The sequence below is a fragment of the Lathyrus oleraceus genome, chromosome 2 (assembly GCF_024323335.1).
Source record: "Lathyrus oleraceus cultivar Zhongwan6 chromosome 2, CAAS_Psat_ZW6_1.0, whole genome shotgun sequence".
Lineage (NCBI taxonomy): Eukaryota > Viridiplantae > Streptophyta > Magnoliopsida > Fabales > Fabaceae > Lathyrus > Lathyrus oleraceus.
The window spans coordinates 491,877,523-491,897,163 of NC_066580.1; positions in this window are offsets into that span (position 1 = coordinate 491,877,523).

The window sequence follows — 19,641 nt, forward strand, 5'->3', positions numbered from 1 at the left end:
CCCGTCTCTGAAACTCGAGGAGAGGAACCGGTAATTAATCCTTCTCAGTCAAGGACACCTGTCGAAGTTACTATCGAAGATGTTGCCAAGCAGGAAATGGAAGAAATGCTGAAAATCATTCGTAAGAGCGATTTTGACGTGGTAGAACAGTTGGGCCATACTCCGTCTAAAATTTCGATGTTTCCTTGTTGTTATCTTCTGAATCGCATGCCAATGCGTTGATAAAATTCTTGAAGACCGCTCATGTACCTCAGGAGACATCTGTCGATCAGTTCGAAAATTATGTTGCTAACCTGGTTGTTGAAAATGGCCTAGGCTTTTCCGATGCTGACCTGACACCAGCAGGAAAGAATCACAATAAACCCCTGCATATCTCCATTGAGTGTGAAGGGATCACCTTGTCTCATGTGCTAATCGATAATGGCTCTTCTTTGAATGTGCTACCGAAAGCTGTGCTCGATAAACTTGACTGTAAAAGCATCGAACTGAAACCTAGTGACGTTGTGGTACGTGCTTACGATGGTGCGAAGAGTGTTGTCCATGGTGAAGTAGTTCTCCCTATCAAGATAGGACCTCAAGTCTTCAACACTACCTTTCACGTAATGAACATTCGTCCTGCCTATTCCTGCTTGCTGGGACGCCCTTGGATTCATGGGGTAAGTGCTGTAGCTTCGTCTCTCCATCAAAAGCTGAGATATCCAATAGAGGGTAAGATTGTCACTGTGTGTGGAGAAGAAGAGTATATTGTCAGTAGTGTGCATACCTTCAGATACGTCGAGATGGATGGTGAATTCTTCGAGACTCCTTCTCAGTCATTTGAAGTAATTCCTCCGGCCAGTCCTGTCCTTAAGCCAACTTCCTGTGTGCCCAAGGTTATTCGTGCTCCTCCTGCTATGATTTCTCTGAAAGATGCCCAAGCCGTGGTTGAAGATGGTGGTCGTACTGGCTGGGGTCCACTGATTGATGTACCGTACAAGTCTGATAGATTTGGCCTGGGATTTAGCTCTGAAAAGATAGTCAAGGATCAGATTAATGCTGTAGAAGATGCTGATAGCGATTGCGACTTGGATAGCTGGATTTTCCCAACAATTGGTGACGGACTCAATAATTGGAAGGCTGAAGACACTATCCCGATTTCCTTTAGTCAGGAGTAATTGTTATTGCCTATTTTAGTGTTGCAATTTTTAATTTTACAATTGAACTTCTTAAAGCATTGTGTCTATGCCCGGGGCACAATAGCTAATTTGTTAAGGGTTTTGTCATTTTCATAAGCATATTCATATTCAATAAATCAATGGACCTTTTTGCATTCAAATATTGCGCTCTTTATCTTTCCTGTCATCTTTTAAACAAGCTATGCTCTCTTACACACACTCACGTAACAAACTGCAGATCCATATCCACTTTGGATCCTGTTGATAATAATTCTGCTACTGTTCATTATGACTTTGAAAATCCGATCTACCAAGCCGAGGATGGAAGTGAGGAAGATTGTGAGGTACCTGGAGAGCTTGCCAGACTGTTACTGCAAGAAGAAAGGACTATACAGCCGCATGGGGAATCAATTGAAACTATAAATCTGGGTATTGAAGTAGACAAGAAAGAAGTCAAAATAGGAGCAGGCTTGGAAAACAGTGTCAAAGAAAGATTGATTCAGATGTTACATGACTATATAGAGATTTTTGCTTGGTCTTATAAAGACATGCCAGGACTGGATACTGATATAGTAGTGCATCGTTTGCCAATGAAGGAGGATTGTCATCCTGTTAAGCAAAAAGTTCGTCGCATGCGTCCTGAAATGTCTGAGAAAATCAAAGCCGAGGTTATGAAACAATTTGATGCAGGTTTTCTGGCTGTTACTTCTTATCCTCAATGGGTTGCTAATGTGGTACCAGTGCCAAAGAAGGATGGTAAGGTGCGAATGTGTGTAGATTACAGAGATTTGAATAAAGCGAGTCCGAAAGACGACTTTCCACTTCCGCACATTGATGTTCTGGTAGATAACACCGCTCAACACAAGGTATTCTCATTCATGGATGGATTCTCAGGTTATAACCAGATTAAGATGGCACCTGAAGACATGGAGAAAACTACATTTGTGACGCAATGGGGCACTTTCTGTTACAAAGTAATGCCATTTGGTTTAAAAAATGCAGGGGCAACATACCAGCGTGCTATGGTGGTTTTGTTCCATGATATGATCCATCATGAAATAGAGGTATACGTGGATGACATGATAGCCAGATCTCATACTGAAGAAGAACATCTCGATCATTTATACAAACTGTTCGAGAGGTTGAAGAAATACAAGTTGAGGTTGAACCCGAACAAATGCACCTTTGGAGTAAGATCCGGTAAACTCTTGGGCTTTATTGTCAGTGGTAAAGGAATTGAGGTTGACCCGGCTAAGGTGAGAGCTATTCAAGAAATGCCAGTTCCCCGTACAGATAAAGAAGTCAGAGGTTTCTTGGGACGCTTGAATTACATTGCCCGATTTATCTCCCATTTGACTGCTACCTGCAAACCCCTCTTCAAATTACTGAGGAAAAATCAAGAGATGATATGGAATGATGAATGTCGAGCAGCTTTTGACAAAATCAAGAAGTATCTCCAAGAACCTCTAATTCTGATGCCACCAGTTGAAGGAAGACCTCTAATCATGTATTTGACCGTGTTAGAAAATTCAATGGGGTGTGTGTTGGGACAACATGACGAGTCTGGTCGAAAAGAGCATGCCATATACTACCTTAGCAAAAAGTTTACCGACTGTGAAACGAGATACTCATTGCTCGAGAAAACTTGTTGTGCTTTGGCTTGGGCTGCTCGCCGACTGAGACAGTATATGTTGAATCATACCACTTTATTGATTTCTAAGATGGATCCTATCAAATATATATTTGAGAAACCTGCTCTCTCCGGAAGAATAGCAAGATGGCAAATGATCTTAACAGAGTATGATATCCAGTATACTACCCAGAAAGCAATCAAAGGAAGCGTGTTAGGTGATCATTTGGCTCATCAAGCAGTTGATGATTACCAATCTATGAATTTTGAGTTCCCAGATGAAGATGTCATGCTTGTTACTGATTATGAAGAACCTGGATTAGATGAAGGACCCGAACTGGGATCCCGATGGACTATGGTTTTTGACGGATCTTCTAATGCATTGGGCAATGGTGTTGGTGTTGTAATTATTTTCCCCAAGGGTTGCCATACGCCTTTCACCGCTAGACTATGTTTTGACTGTACCAACAATATGGCTGAGTATGAAGCATGTATTTTGGGACTCAAGGCTGCTATAGACCTGAGAATCAAGTTTTTGAGGGTGTACGGAGACTCAGCCTTAGTAATCAGTCAGATCAAAGGAGAATGGGACACTAAACATCCGAATCTCATCCCTTATCGAGAGCGGGTGTTGACATTAATCCCATACTTTGAAGAGATTACATTCGAACATATTCCACGAGAAGAGAATCAATTGGCTGATGCATTGGCTACCATGTCATCTATGTTCAGAGTCAGATGGGACAATGAAGCTCCCATGATCACCATTGAACGATTAGATGAACCAACATATTGTTATGAACTTAACGCTGATGGAGTAGAAGAGAAACCTTGGTTCCACGAATAAAAAGATATTTGGAAACTCAGGAATACCCTGAAGGGGCATCCATCAATGACAGAAAGTTTCTGAGGAGGTTCTCCGCTAAATTCTTTTTGAGTAATGGTGTATTATACAAACGTAATCATGATTCGACTTTATTGCGTTGTGTGGGTAAAAGGGAAGCAGAAAAGATTATAGAAGACGTACATGACGGTATTTTTGGGACTCATTCTAGTGGACATACGATGGCCAAGAAGATTATGAGGTCAGGGTATTATTGGTCCACCATGGAAGCTGATTGCCACCATCACTCCAGAACTTGCCACAAGTGCCAGATCTATGCGGACAAAGTACATGTACCTCCTGCTCCATTGAACGTGTTGACAGCCCCTTGGCCCTTTGCAATGTGGGGCATTGATATGATTGGGGAGATTAAACCTACTGCTTCTAATGGACATCGTTTCATTCTTGTTGCTATTGATTACTTTACGAAGTGGGTAGAGGCAGCCTCATTTGCTTCTGTCACCAAGAATGTGGTGGCACGGTTCATCAAGAATAGTCTCATTTGTCGGTATGGCATCCCTGAAAGAATTATCACTGACAATGGTACTAATTTGAACAACAAGATGATTACTGAACTCTGCACGCAGTTCAAAATAAAACACCATAACTCCTCTCCGTACCGGCCAAAGATGAATGGCGCTGTAGAAGCTGCTAACAAGAATATTAAGAAGATCATACAAAAGATGACAGTAACATACAAAGACTGGCATGAGATGTTACCCTTTGCTCTTCATGGTTATCACACTTCAGTACGCACTTCGACAGGGGCAACTCCTTTCTCTTTAGTCTACGGAATGGAAGCCGTTTTACCAGTGGAAGTCCAGATTCCCTCTCTAAGAATTATGAAAGATGCAGGCTTAGATGAAGATGAATGGATTCAGACTCGACTCGATCAGATAAATTTGATTGATGAAAAGAGACTTGCGGCTGTTTGTCATGGACAGATATATCAGAAGCGCATGACCCAAGCATTTAATAAAAAAGTCAAGAGACAGGTGTATCAAATTGGCGACTTGGTGATGAAGCGTATCATTCTACCACAAGGTGACCCTAGAGGCAAATGGACTCCCACATACGAAGGGCCATTTGTAGTTAAGAAGGTATTCTCTGGTGGAGCCATGATGCTCGCTACAATGGATGGCGAAGACTCCCCACATCCCGTGAACGCAGACATAGTTAAAAAATACTACGCATAAAAGAGACCCGCTAGGTCGATGTATCTAGGCAAAAGTAAGGGCATCCCGGCGAACCAAAAGGGTTCGGGCAAAAATTAGGGGTAACCATATAAAAATGTACACCCGGCAAGTCGAAAACCTGAAAAGGCGGCTTGGGCAAAAAAGGGTATCCTGGTGGACTGAAAACCTGAAAAGGCGGTCCAGGCAAAAATTAGGGATTAAAGCGTATGACTATGTCCCGTTCTCGGTCAGCTTCACCCAAGTCAAAGGGACTGAACAAGCCAATCACTTCTATCCGACAGCAGGAGATGAGAGGCTTGAAGACATAATGACAGTCGTGGAATTAAAATCAATAGGACTTTTTCTCCATATCTTTTTCTTTGTTTCTTGACAATCTCCTCTTACTAGGATTTCTGTCTCCTTGTACACAAATTGCCTGTTTATAGGCCCTCTTTCAAAATCAATACAATTTTATTTCGAAAAAATGATGTTGTTTTACTTCCTCTGTTTTGTTTGCGTAAACGTCCATTGATTTAGTTTGAATTAGTATATGCGTTTGAACATGATTGATGTTTACCGAAAATACATGCATAAAATAGCAATAGCAGTTACAAAAGGACTTTAGGGTCGAGGATAAAGTCTAACCTTGCTTTCCGATAAATCCAGTTGCTAATCCTATTCCCCAGCAAAACCAGTTATTTCCCAGAAGAAATTGGCATTACTAGACAGACTGGTCATCTCTTTTATCCCCAGTCAGGTTCTGTTGAATATTTCTACCATCAGATAGAAATCAAATATCTCCAGCTAAGAAAGGGTCATCAATACAAATATCTCCAACCAGAATATGGGGATTTATTTTCCCCTGGCGAAATATTTCAGACGCATAATTCATTCATGCATCATTTCACAGCATATACATGCATGCAATATTCGCATTCATTTTCACAAGCATAAAACATCTCATGCATCATGACATGGCATAAGGCTAACTTTTTTCCAGGTTAATTATCCTCCCAATCTAATCAAAACAAAGGTTCATCCAGACGGACACCCTCATTGGTTACATTTGAGATTCAGATGCATCTTTCAGATATAATCCATATGAATATTCATTCTGATAAGCACTCTGATATCCTCCTAATGGTGGCATCTTTAAGCCCATCCCATACATTTATTGCAAATACAACATATACAACATATGATTCCTTCAACTGTTCCAATACGGTCTAGCGTACGACCCATTTGGATATTCATCCCCTCAGATACTACCTAGCCTACGGTACATCCCGAGGTGTAGTCTAGCGTACAACTACTTTTTGTCAGATACAGCCTAACGTATGGCTCATTCTGCAACTCAGATACGATCTAGCGTACGATCCATTCTGATCTTCTTTCCTCAGATACTACCTAGCGTACGGTACATTCCGAGGTGTAGTCTAGCGTACGACTACTTTTTGTCAGATACAGCCTAACGTACGACTCATTCTGCAACTCAGATACGATCTAGCGTACGATCCATTTTGATCTTCTTTCCTCAGATACTACCTAGTGTACGGTACATTCCGAGGTGTAGTCTAGCGTACGACTACTTTTTGTCAGATACAGCCTAACGTACGACTCATTCTGCAACCCAGATACAGCCTAACGTACGGCTCATTCTGCAACTCAGATATGATCTGGCGGAGGATCCATTCTGACCTATTATCCCCAGCAGTGTATGACCCATTCTGATCTTTTCTCCCCAGTGAGGTCGCCAGCCTAACGGATGGCTCATTCTGCTACTCAGAGACGATCTAACGTACGACGCACTCTGAAGCCCTCATCATTATACCTTCTGGATGGCATCTTTAAGCCCATCTCCATCAAGACTAACTTTTAACAAGTGCAAATTTTAGGGGCATTCTAAGTGTTCAATAATCTTCCACCTCCAGACCACGAATGGCGTACATACCATTCTAACTCTCTCGGTTCAAGAATATTGAACAGGGGCAGCTGTCATACCCCAAAATTTGCCCGTTAACCGTGCAAGACATTTTTCAAGACACTCCAACTCATTTTTCAAGACATTGATATTAAAGGAACAAAGGCACAACACACAGGTGGCCAAATCCAGAAAATGACTTAAAATGGCTTGCTCGCTAGGCGAGCAAAATCCTTCGCCTAGCGAAGCTTGCGAGTACCAGAAATTTTGGGCTTCATTCTGAGCCCATCAGGTAAAAAAAAAACTATTATAAATACCAAGACCTCATTCAGAAAAGGGAACGGACAGAGAGGAAGGAAAATCCTAGCAAGCAAACCCTAACAGAGGCAATCGGAGCAAACCCTGGAGGCTAACCAAGAGAATTCAGAGCAACCCTAAGAGAAACCCTGAAGGAAACTCATCTGTACAAAGGTTACCTCCGCCCAACTCAATCCGACGCCAACCCTAAGAGTGATCTGCCAATTCAACGTTGCAATTCAATTGCAAACAGGTTTGCACTACCACCACTGCTTTATGCTCCCAATTTACATGTGACATTAGGCTTGAATTTATAAATGTATCTTAGGGTTTGCATGTGGATTTAAGTATGCATGGATGTCTTGAATGTTTAACCATGTAATTGCTGTAATGGATGCCATAGGGTTTGGAGCTTGCTGAAATCGTACTGTTATTAAACTCAAAACCCGCAGCTGTTCGCTAGCACATCGCTAAGCGAATATGTAGCGAGTGTTCGCCAAGCCTTCGCTAGGCGAGGCAGTAGCGAACATGACAGTCGCTGATTTTTTATTCTGTTCTGTGCTTATCTGACATGTTCTATCATAGCTGTGTAGTATTTGCCTGACATTATTACTGCTGCGATTCCTTTGTTCGGTGCAACTATTGACCGCACCCCATTTGGTATTCTAACCTGTTTGCTGAATTTTGTGAGGGCTCACATACTCCCGAAGAAGGTAGCTTGCTAGGTATTCCACTTTATTTGTGGGATACCCTTGTGGAGATTCATCCTAATTACCTAACTGATTACAAATGTTGCCTTCGAATATATGATCTTGGCCCTCTCTTAGTTGCCTTACGGTATTACGGTCATGTCCCGCGAAGGTGGGGATACCCTTAGTAAAGACCCTTCGGTCAAATCATCATAGTCCCTCGAATGTTGCCTTCGAATACATGACTTTGTCCCTCGATGACCCTTCGTGGTAGCCTACGGTTAAAATGATGATCGTCCCTTCGAATGCTAAGGTATCCTTACAAATGTTGCCTTCAATGACCAATCGACGACCCTACGATGTCCCTTTACATCCAAAGGATAAGACTACTTACTTCTCAATAGTAAGGACAATTTTACCCTCATAAGGATAGGAAATATCCATAAAGACCTTGGGTAGGTACAACTCTTAAATGCTGACTCACAACTAAAAATACCTTTCACACCTCATACTTTACAAAACATCTATTAGAAAATCACCACTTGGTATACATTCGTACTAGAATCATTACCCAGTTATATTTTTCTAAACAACTTTCAAAATTAAACGAGATAAATACTTTGTATACATTCGTACAAGAATCATTGCAAAGTTAAACTCTCTTTTCAAAACATTTTCTAAGTAATTCTCAAACACTTTTTCAGACAAGAAAAACATAAGTGATTCAGCAGTTAAGAGCCCATGGATAACCATGGATACAAAGGGTGCTAACACCTTCCCTTTGTATAATGTACCTCCCGAACCCAAAATCTAATCAAGGTCTTTCCTGTTCTTTTCCGCCTTTCCTTATTGGATAAAAGAAAAGTCGGTGGCGACTCTTGCTATCCGCGACATTGCGTTTCAAAGCAAAACACAAAAGTCCAGTTCACCGTATGACACCATGCATTTCATAAAATGATTCATGTCCCATACCATGATCATCTCTCAATAATCTCTTCAAGATAAACTAAAACCATATCCAGGATATTTGGCATTGGGGCCTCCCAAACAGCGAATTTCAAATAAACATGTTCACAAGTAATAACATAATACGTATCCAAATCAGATATGAGTTCAATACTACTAATCTACCCCGTGTTACATGACCAGAGCATTGACTCACTACTTAGTATCTAAAACAAAGCACCGAAGCTCTCCAGCTAATCTCGAGTGAGCTACCGTCCACTTACTTCAGCAATACTACTCTGAAGTATCTGCACGATGCCATGTAAAGCAACATTCAAATAGAAGGGTGAGAATTCAAATCATTATGAAGAAGTATAATAAGGCACAATGATTAAATCAACAATTAACGGAATTCATCACACCTTGTATAACCATGTAAATAATACTAACCAATATTTATTTCACAGGTTTCAAGCATACATCAAAACTCAAGGAGTATAATATTCAAATCCAATATTATATTCCCAAATATATACACAACTGCAACTATCACATAAGCACATACTTTGCCAAATTATGTATCCAAACATCTCCAAATTCAATTACCATATCTCATACACACCTCACAATCACGTCAATGCATACATTCAGTTATCACATAACTCTAATGTGACTCAATGCAAGACATGTGACTCTATACATGTGGTACCGCAATGTGAACCCAACGTTTCACCGCTTTCCGATTCAATATCTAGAATCCAAGCCACGCTTCCGATCCGGACAAGATCAAAGCCACTACGTCTATTTCCAATTAAGGATAAACGTCTGCTACGCCTATTTCCATTCAAGGATCAACGTCTAATACCATGTGAACCCACAGTTTCACCGCTTCCACCATGAAGCCGACCATGCCATGAATGAATGTACAAATACCAACACATATGCGATTAAGATCATCTCTACCATCTTAACATTCCACATATCACCATAATTCAACTCGATGAATTATCCACCAATGGCACATTGTCGCAACGCGAAAAACAACCGGCGGAAAAAAATACAGAGCCGCCACCGACGCTATTCATCCTATGACGGAAAGGAAGCGCAGGACTAACCTAAGAAAGGGAAAGGAACGGTCTTACAACCAGAGATTGCAAGGTACGGGAGTCAGTTACGCAAGGGGAAGGTATTAGCACCCCTCACGTCCGCCGTACTCGACGGGATCCACGCTCAAAAGAATAGGAAAAGGTTGCTAATAAATTGCTCAAAGAAACTGCACAAACTGGAACGATAAAGGAGATGGAGGAAGGGGACTCGGCAGGATGTCGCATCCTGGGCCTACGTAGTTTGTCAGAAACAAACATCAGAGTCAACGTAGTTCGGGGAAATGGGGAACATGCTCGCTAGGACATCGCATCCTATGCCTACGTATCTTCTCTATCCAGAGGAAGAATCAGAGCACTCGTAGCTCGGCTAACGCACGCCGAAACAAAACACCAAACAGGGACGCTGAGACGTCAAAAGAAACACTCAACAGGAAACAGAATGCCAATACATAGACTTACACCGAACTCCTGACAACAAAAAGGAAACAGAATTCCAATACATGGACTTATATCCGACTCCTAACAATAACAAACGAGGAAACATAATGCCAATACATGGACTTACATCCGACTCCTGACAAACAAACGCTAACCAGCGAACACCAAAGAAAAAGGTTCTCCGTGTGAACCCCAACAAGGTAACTAACTATCCAGCCAGTTACCACAAATGAACCCCAAAGATGATAACCATCATCACAAATGAACCCCAAGTGAGTGACAACCGTCACAAATGAACCCCCAAAGATGATAACCATCATCACAAATGAACCCCAAATGAGTGACAACCGTCACAAATGAACCACAAAGATGATAACCATCATCACAAGTGAACCCCAAGTAATATCAGAAGAAAACCCCATGGTATGACCATACCACACACACACGTTGAACAAACGGGTACTCACACCAAAGCCAACAAACCAAGGGTGAACACACACACAAACAAACAAAGGGTTGGACAAACATAGACTCACGAAAAGAAAAGGGTGCCCGGAGAGATTGCTTGCAACCTCCTGCCTACGTATCTCATCTGGTATGAGAATCAGGGCGACGTAGTTCCCCTCAACAGGGGAAAGGATGAACACACGTAAAAAAGAAAAGAGTGCCCGGAGAGATTGCTCGCAACCTCCTGCCTACGTATCTCATCTGGTATGAGAATCAGGGCGACGTAGTTCCCCTTAACAGGGGAAAGTATGAACAAACAAACTAATAGGGAGACTAGAGCTCGAGCCTAATAGTTGTCATGCCAACAAATAAAAAGGGCGAACCCCAAAGACACAAAAAAAAGAAAAAGGGCGCCCGAAGAGATTGCTCACAACCTCCTGCCTACGTATCTCATCTGGTATGAGAATCAGGGCGACGTAGTTCCCCTTAACAGGGGAAAGGATGAACAAACAAACTAATAGGGAGACTAGAGCTCGAGCCTAATAGTTGCCATGCAAACAATATCCCTAAGTTGAGACAAACAAAGACTCAAAAAAGGAAAAGGGTGCCCGGAGAGATTGCTCGCAACCTTCTGCCTACGTATCTCATCTGGTATGAGAATCAGGGTGACGTAGTTCCCCTTAACAGGGGAAACAACAAACTAATAGGGAGACTAAGACTCGAGCCTACTAGTTGTCATGCAAAACACACACCAAAAAAGAAAAAGGTTGCCCAGAGAGATTGCTCACAACCTCCTGCCTACGTATCTCATCTGGTATGAGAATCAGGACGACGTAGTTCCCCTTAACAGGGGAAAGGATGAACACACAAACTAAAAGGGAGACTAGAGCTCGAGCCTAATAGTTGCCATGCAAAACACACACCAAAAAAGAAAAAGGTTGCCCAGAGAGATTGCTCACAACCTCCTGCCTACGTATCTCATCTGGTATGAGAATCAGGGCGACGTAGTTCCCCTTAACAGGGGAAACAACAAACTAATAGGGAGATTAAGACTCGAGCCTACCAGTTGTATACAAAAACAAAGAAAAGGATGAACCCCAAAACACACAAAAAAGGAAAAAGGGCACCCGGAGAGATTTCGCACAACCTCCTGCCTACGTATCTCATCTGGTATGAGAATCAGGGCGACGTAGTTCCCCTTAACAGGGGTACAACACTCTCCTAACCAGAGACTAGGGAGACAACAAACTAAATAGGGAGACTAGAGCTCGAGCCTAATAGTTGTCATGCAAACAATATCCCTAAGTTGAGGTCTCTAACATGCACCTAACTCGCTCTGGAAGCGATTCAACTCACACAGCAAATAAACATCAACACAAGTGAACAAGCATCACTCACTATATCCATACAAGAGGCCCAAACAATGGGTGTGCTTTAGTCAAGAGGGGTCATATCAACCTCGACAAACAAGCCAAACTGTAAGGGTAATCAACTGGGCTCTTAACCACTGACATTGACCGTCAGGGTGAGCAGATCAAAATGGTAATGAGGATGAGACCTCATAGCTCTTAACCCTGGCCAGGGTGAGCTCGTGACAATGAAAGCGTGGGGATCCAGAAAGAGGGACCCTATTCCACTTGACAGACTCTGTACAAAGATCTTGGGTACATGTTCTAGAGCATCAGCACGTAGTGCGAGCATAAAGAACGACTCACTGAATAACGGGGGATTGGCTACTAATCCCTTCTATCCGTCAATTGCCTCTTCACTTAGGAGGACTTATCAAGTAACACATGCCTCATCTTTGAGGTCTTTGGCACAAATATAAACAAACACAAACAGAGCCTCTTAAGGAGGACTTCCATCCAAATGCCTGCCAAAAAGGTGACAGGACTTCCAGACTACATGGAGTAAGAGGCTAACTACCTAAGTGGTGTATCAACCATACTCCAAAGCTTAAGCAAAAGCTAAAAGCAAGCAACTAATGTACCTGTACAAAAGCTAACCAGTTAGTATCTCAGACAACCAATCAGAAAACAAACAGTGAAACCATCCAACTGTTACACAATTCAATGAGCAATGTTCAAGCAATCAAATGAGGCAATGAGCTCAACATATCAATTTAAATCCCTACAAAACACCAAGAAGTCAGAACACAATCCAATTTTCATCTCAAAAGGTGAGCAACTCAACCATTAATGCTAAGTGTCCAATCCTGAAACACAAGTCAAGGTTAGTTCATGTACAAAACACTAGTACAAAGACCAAGTTCAAAACCAAACTAAATGATCAAAACAGAAACCAATCTTTCACATATTGCACATTCAAACAATCAATAAAATGTCCTCAAAAGGACCAATATCAATTCACAAAGCAAATGCATCATATGATAAATGTAAAGCAAAGGCAAGCAAATGTGCGCCAATTGGACATCCAAATTAGAAAATCCAAATCAAAACAGAAATGTATGCAATGATCATGAAATTTTTTATACAAGTTTCTCATGTTATGAATAAGCAATATGCAAAAAATAAAATCCAGAAGAGTTAAAATGATGCATGAACAAAAATGCACAAATGCAATATCAAAATGTGACACAAATTGTCACACTACATCTTCATGTGTCAAAAACAATGATAGCATATGAGAAAAAATTCAAACCAGTTCTCAAAAATTCATATCACATGTGAAGATCAAGCATGCAAAAAATCAGATCAATTGGATCAAAGATGAAGATTTCACAATGCATTGAACGTAACATATCAATTTGGCATAAGGTTCAATAAAAAATTCACAATTAAAAATCCATCAAACAACAATTCATGAAAATAATGCTATAAAAGACTAGACATTAAAACAAGACTCTAAAAAAAAATTGGACTCAAATTGGATCATTTTTCTATTTTTAATAATTTTTTAAAGATGCACAAAATAATTGACATATTAAAAAGAAATGGAGGGAAAAGAAATGTTTGAATTAAACTCAGAATATTCTCATCCATTGGATCAGGCGCGAAAAGAGCATCTATGGCTCAGATTTGAAGCTCAAAACGCACAGCTTCATTAATTGAGCTGGCGTGCACACATCAGCAGGTCAATAACACATGGCACAGTCAAAGCATGATAACCAATCAATATCACACATAAGCAAACACGTGGAAGCACACATCAGCCAAATGAAACGAAGCGTTTCATTAATCCTAGTCACTAGCACATTCATCGGTCAAAGCAAATGTGGCACGGTCAAACAGAGTACAGCCAATCAATTAGACACGCAAGACTTATGTGGATGCCAACAAGGACTAAAACCCTAAGAAGTTGCAGACGGCGGAGCCGGTCATCTTCTCCGGCCGTCTCCGGCGGAGCTCCAACAATTTTTTTCCAGAAATGCATGAAACCGGTACCATTCGAAAGATCTTTCAACATACATTCCAAATCTATAATCAAAACATCCTAATTCTTCCTAACATGCACGGATCGAGCAAAAACATTATCAACATCAAAACTTTCAACTCATCATACATGTTCATTTCTCAGCCAATTTCAAATATAAACATATCAGCATGCTCAACACAAAGAGATCTACACATTTATGGCAAGAAATTGGCAAAAGGAGATGATGAATTTTTCACTTACTTGAAATGCAGTGCTCTAAATTCGTGTCCTCAGGCTCTCAAGATCTCCAGATCTACTCCACTTTACTCCTCTTGAAGCTTTGTGCAAAAGGAATTGGATGAAAACAACTAGATCCACTTCAATTTCAAGCTTCCATTTCCATGTTCATGCACTTGATCTGCTCGAAATCCAGCTCAATTGAACAATCCAGATAATGATTCTTGCTCAGAATTCCACAAGGATCATGAATATGCAAAGAGATTGAAGGTTTGCGTGAAGAAATTTGAATTTCGAAGAGAGAGAATTTGGAGGGAATTTGGAAAATTTGAGATCTGAATTCTGTTATGGAGGTTATGGATTAGGGTTTGGCTTTTATATGGTTCACTAATCTCACTGAAATCCAAATTAGGCATTGGTTAAACATGATTAGTGAGATGTGGATCAAATTGCCAAAATGCACATTGACACCTCATGGCCATAATGCACGTCCAAATTCCCATGCAAGGGCTGGAAATTACTCATGGACATCCAATGGTCATGATGGAATGGTTGTCTTGCTTGTATCATAAGCCAATTTTAAATTGTAAAAATTCCCTCCAAAATGACCTCTTGAGGAATGATGATCCTACACACTTTTTCCATGCATGGCAAGGCTTGTTTGAAATGTCTTGAACATGGGGAGCATTTTGTAAAAAGAATGGACCAAATTGGAGCTTTGTATCAAAAGTTAGGCCATTTTGAATTCCCATGCACACCTTGTCATTATTTGGCCATAACTTCTCAACCATTCATCATATGGACATGAATTAGGGCTTTTTGAAAAGGGGAGACAAAGATATATAACTTTCATGTTCACCAAAAATCCATTTGAAACCTCTTTGATGTTGAAAAGTCAAGTTGAGAATGGACCAAAAACTTGCCATTTTTGGAAACTTGAAATTACAGGTCATTTTCCATTTTTGGAAACTTTGGCTATGACTTCAAAATCTTCAAGATAGATGTTTAGAATGACAAATGGACCCCTTTTTAACATGATTGAGGTGTCTCAACTCATTTCCCCACCTCATAGCCCTCAGTTGACTGCACAGTTGACTTTTTGGTCCTCAGATGCCCTTGAAATGCCCTGCACAAGACCTTTGAAGAATCAAGAAACCCTAATTGAAGTGCAAACCCTCAGATAGTTAATGACCAATTCACAGAGACCCTCAGGCTTGAATCATGTAACTTCCCATCTTCTGAAAAGACTTTGGAGGATGACCTTCTTATTTTCATAAGATATGCAAAATGCAATGCCTAAAGCTCTAAGCATGAAATGCAATGTGTCAAACTAGTCTCAAGAAGAGGAGGGCAAATTTTGAGGTGTTACAGCTGCCCCTATTCAATCCACTGTGAACCTGTCGATATGAACAGCCTCGGCTTTCAGATGATCAGGGTGAAGAGTGGTTGAATACCAAGAACAAACGAACAATTTGCGCTCCGCTGGGAATTAAGTAACAATGCCTGTCAGAATCGGCAAAAATGTGATCTTGAAAGGAAAATCCGTCTGGTACGGTGAGAGTCGGTCTGAACACCGAAAAAGAATGTTAACCTGGATACCAAAATAAATGGTAACACAGGAATAACCATGGCCTGAATGCCGCTCATCAGTCTGAATACTGGAAAATGACTTCGATCTGAGCATCGGAAGATATGAGATTATTAATATCGGTCTGAACACCGGGAAACTGGCCTGAATGCCACTTCGGTCTGAATACCGAAAAGCTGACCTGAATGCCACAAGTTGCGTCGACCTGAACGTCAGAAACTTCTTTGATCTGAACATCGGGAAAACTGGCCTGAGTGCCACTTCGATCTGAATACCAAAAAACTGGCCTGAATGCCACTTCGGTCTGAATATCGGAAAAACTTTTCATGCCTGTCAGCATCGGCAGAAAATAGGGAAAATGATAATTGAGGCGGAACGCGGGCCAACGACCTATGCTGGGGATAATAAGTCATGAACATGCTATCCCTATTCAATCCACTATGAACCTGTCGATATGAACGACCTCGGCCTTCATATGATCAGGGTGAAGAATGGTTGAATACCAAGACCAAACGAACAATTTGTGCTCCGCTGGGGATTATCTCTTCATTATATTTTTTTTTGAACCCCCAAAACAAATATTTTTCTTCCGCGCGGATGATCCCTGATCACCGCATTTGAACCCCGACAACTTCATGTCACTCTGCTGCCAAACAATGAACCCCATTCTCCATTTGAACCCCAGTCGCCTGACGATAGCTCTCGATCGTCATTGTGAACCCCATTCTCCAGAAAACACCCCGTGTCTCCTTTTCTCCATTTGAACCCCGTTCTCCATTTTCCCGTGCTAATTCCGCCGGCAACGTCGGAAATAACACCAAACACCACTCTGATGGCGACATACCAGAGGGTACACCTTCACGACAGGAAGGTAACATGTGCATTTCTTCCTCAGAAGACACCCATAACGACTTCTGTTGGCCTCGCCAAAGTCAAAGGTGACACATGATCAGAAGACAATCCTGAGGACCTCATCCCGGATACAATATTCAATTCCATCTCCGCCCGACGGAATTTCTTCCTCCAATATCGCACTACTGGGGAATATTGTTGATCCAACGTCACGATGCTAAACTCCTCAGAGTAACATCTTCACCAACCAGCTAAACCAATTCTCAAACGGTAACCACGGCTCGAGACTAGTTTATGCTTGCAATATTGATGCATGAATTTTACAGCGTAATGCTCCATAACCATGGAAATGCTACGCAATTTGCTATTCAATATTCTATGCTTCTCTAAATGATGAATGCATAAAAAGGTATCCCCCTCGGGGACGACACGAGCAGCTCTGCTGAGGAACTCGATATCACTCCAATCTCCAACCCTGCTTGGGAATAACACTGCTGCTGGGGAGAGGATAATCCTCACTGGGGATGATCTCCACTGAACTTGATCCGCTTGGGGACTTCCCTGGGGAAAAAAACTACCAACGCAAACCTCCGCTGGGGAAATAGCAACCTTCAGGCCTGGCTGCTGAGGGAATACCGATCTCGAACCTGCTGGGGAGATACGGCATATTTGACACGGAACGCCCGTCGACTCGTCGGACACTGGTATTCACCATCTAATCACAGTGTCAGTTTTCCACTTTTGAGAGCTCCCAGACTCATCTGGTCTCTTCTGATTCATCACCTTGTATTCTCGACTTCTTCCTTCTCCGAGACAATCGATCTCCTCAGATTCAGGCCAACTCTTTAGTCCTCAGACTTTGAAGAGTCTTCTTGATTAATCCTCTAGGATCGTCGCAATTCTTTCGCCGTCTTTTCACCATTCTTCAGTTTTTCGTCCCTGATCAGACTTCACAGGAATCCTTTGTCAAAAGAAACGCTTCATATCACAACCTGCAAGTGAGTGAAAATAACCAACAGCACCTGCAAAAGAGATCGTTAGATAAAACGTGCCCCAGGCATGCCAAAATTTCAACACCCAGGTCACTCAACCTTCCGAGTAAGATTTCAAGTTTTCAATCCTATAAACATGGATTGGAAGGGACCCCTATGTCTCAAAATGCAAAGATTCTTTATCAAAATAAACTGATGTATTTGCAATCAAAGCGGTAATGAAAACAAAAACAAAATTATTTGACTGAATATGCATTTTATTGATTGAAAAAGGTGGCTCATAACTGAGCAATACACAGGAAGCAATCCCTGAAAAGAGGTAATTGTGCACAAAAGGAAAATCTATCCTAATGGCAATGTGAACCCGTGATCTCATTGAGTTCCAACTCGGTTACAACTCATATGTCCTCAAGACTCTTCGCACTTTCTGCCTTCCGAAACAAGGCGCTTCCGACCGATCACTGCCGGGAATTATCCATGTGCCATATCTAAAGTACAAACGACCATGCCAGACGCAGTTGTTCGTTTCATTCCCTCTTTTGCCTGGACCGCCCTTTCGGGTTTTCAGTCCACCGGGATACCCTTTTTTGCCCAAGCCGCCCTTGTGGGGTTTTCGACTTGCCGGGTGTACATTTTTTTTCTTTTTATCCCTAATTTTTGCCCGAACCTTTTCATTTTCATTTTTTTGGTTCACCGGGATGCCCATTTTTGCCTGGACTATTTTATTATTTTCGTCCAGCGGGTCTCTTATATGAAGTATTTTTTAACTGCGTCTGCATTCCCAGGGGATGGAAAATCCTCGCCATCCATGGTCGTCAACAACAAGGCTCCGCCAGAGAAAACCTTCTTGACCACGAATGAACCCTCATAATTGGGTGTCCACTTGCCCCGACGATCGTTCGGAGGAGGAAGGATCCTTTTCAACACCATATCTCCCACATGATATACACGAGGTCGCACCTTTCGGTCAAAATCACGCTTCATTCGCTGCTGGTACAACTGCCCATGACAAATGGCTGCCAGCCTCTTTTCCTCAATCAGGCTCAACTCTTCATACCGAGTCCTTACCCAGTCAGCCTCTTCCAATTTCACATCCATCAGGACTCTCAATGATGGATTCTAGACCTCAACTGGTAGCACAGCTTCCGTTCCATACACCAACGAGAATGGCGTTGCCCCAGTAGATGTACGCACTGAGGTTCGATACCCAGGATACAAGCTTCGTATTCAGCCACATTGTTGGTGCATTCAAATGTTATCCGAGCAGCAAAAGGAACGTGGGATCCCTTCGGCGTAACCAAAACAACACCCACTCCACTACCATTCACGTTAACGGCCCCATCAAACATCAAAACCCATTCGGATTCAGGGTCAGGCCCCTCCTGCGGGATCGGTTCCTCACAATCTTTCGATTTGAGAAACATGATGTCCTCATCAGGGAACTCAAACTTTATTGGTTGATAATCCTCAATGGGTTGCTGGGCGAGGTAATCAGACAATACACTCCCCTTTATTGCCTTTTGAGAGGTATATTGTATATCGTATTCAGTCAAAATCATTTTCCATCTCGCAACCCGTCCGGTCAATGCTGGCTTCTCAAATATATACTTGATCGAATCCATCTTGGAAATCAACAAAGTGGTATGAACCAGCATATACTGTCTCAGTCGGCGAGCAGCCCATGCCAAAGCACAACAAGTTTTCTCGAGCAGTGAATATCTTGTTTCACAGTCGGTAAACTTTTTGCTAAGGTAGTAAATTGCATGCTCTTTTCAACCAGACTCGTCATGCTACCCCAGTACACACCCCATAGACCCCTCGAGGACTGTCAAGTATAGAATTAAAGGTCGCCTCTCCATAAAAGGCATCAGAATCGGAGGCTCCTGCAAATATTCTTTTATTTTTTCAAATG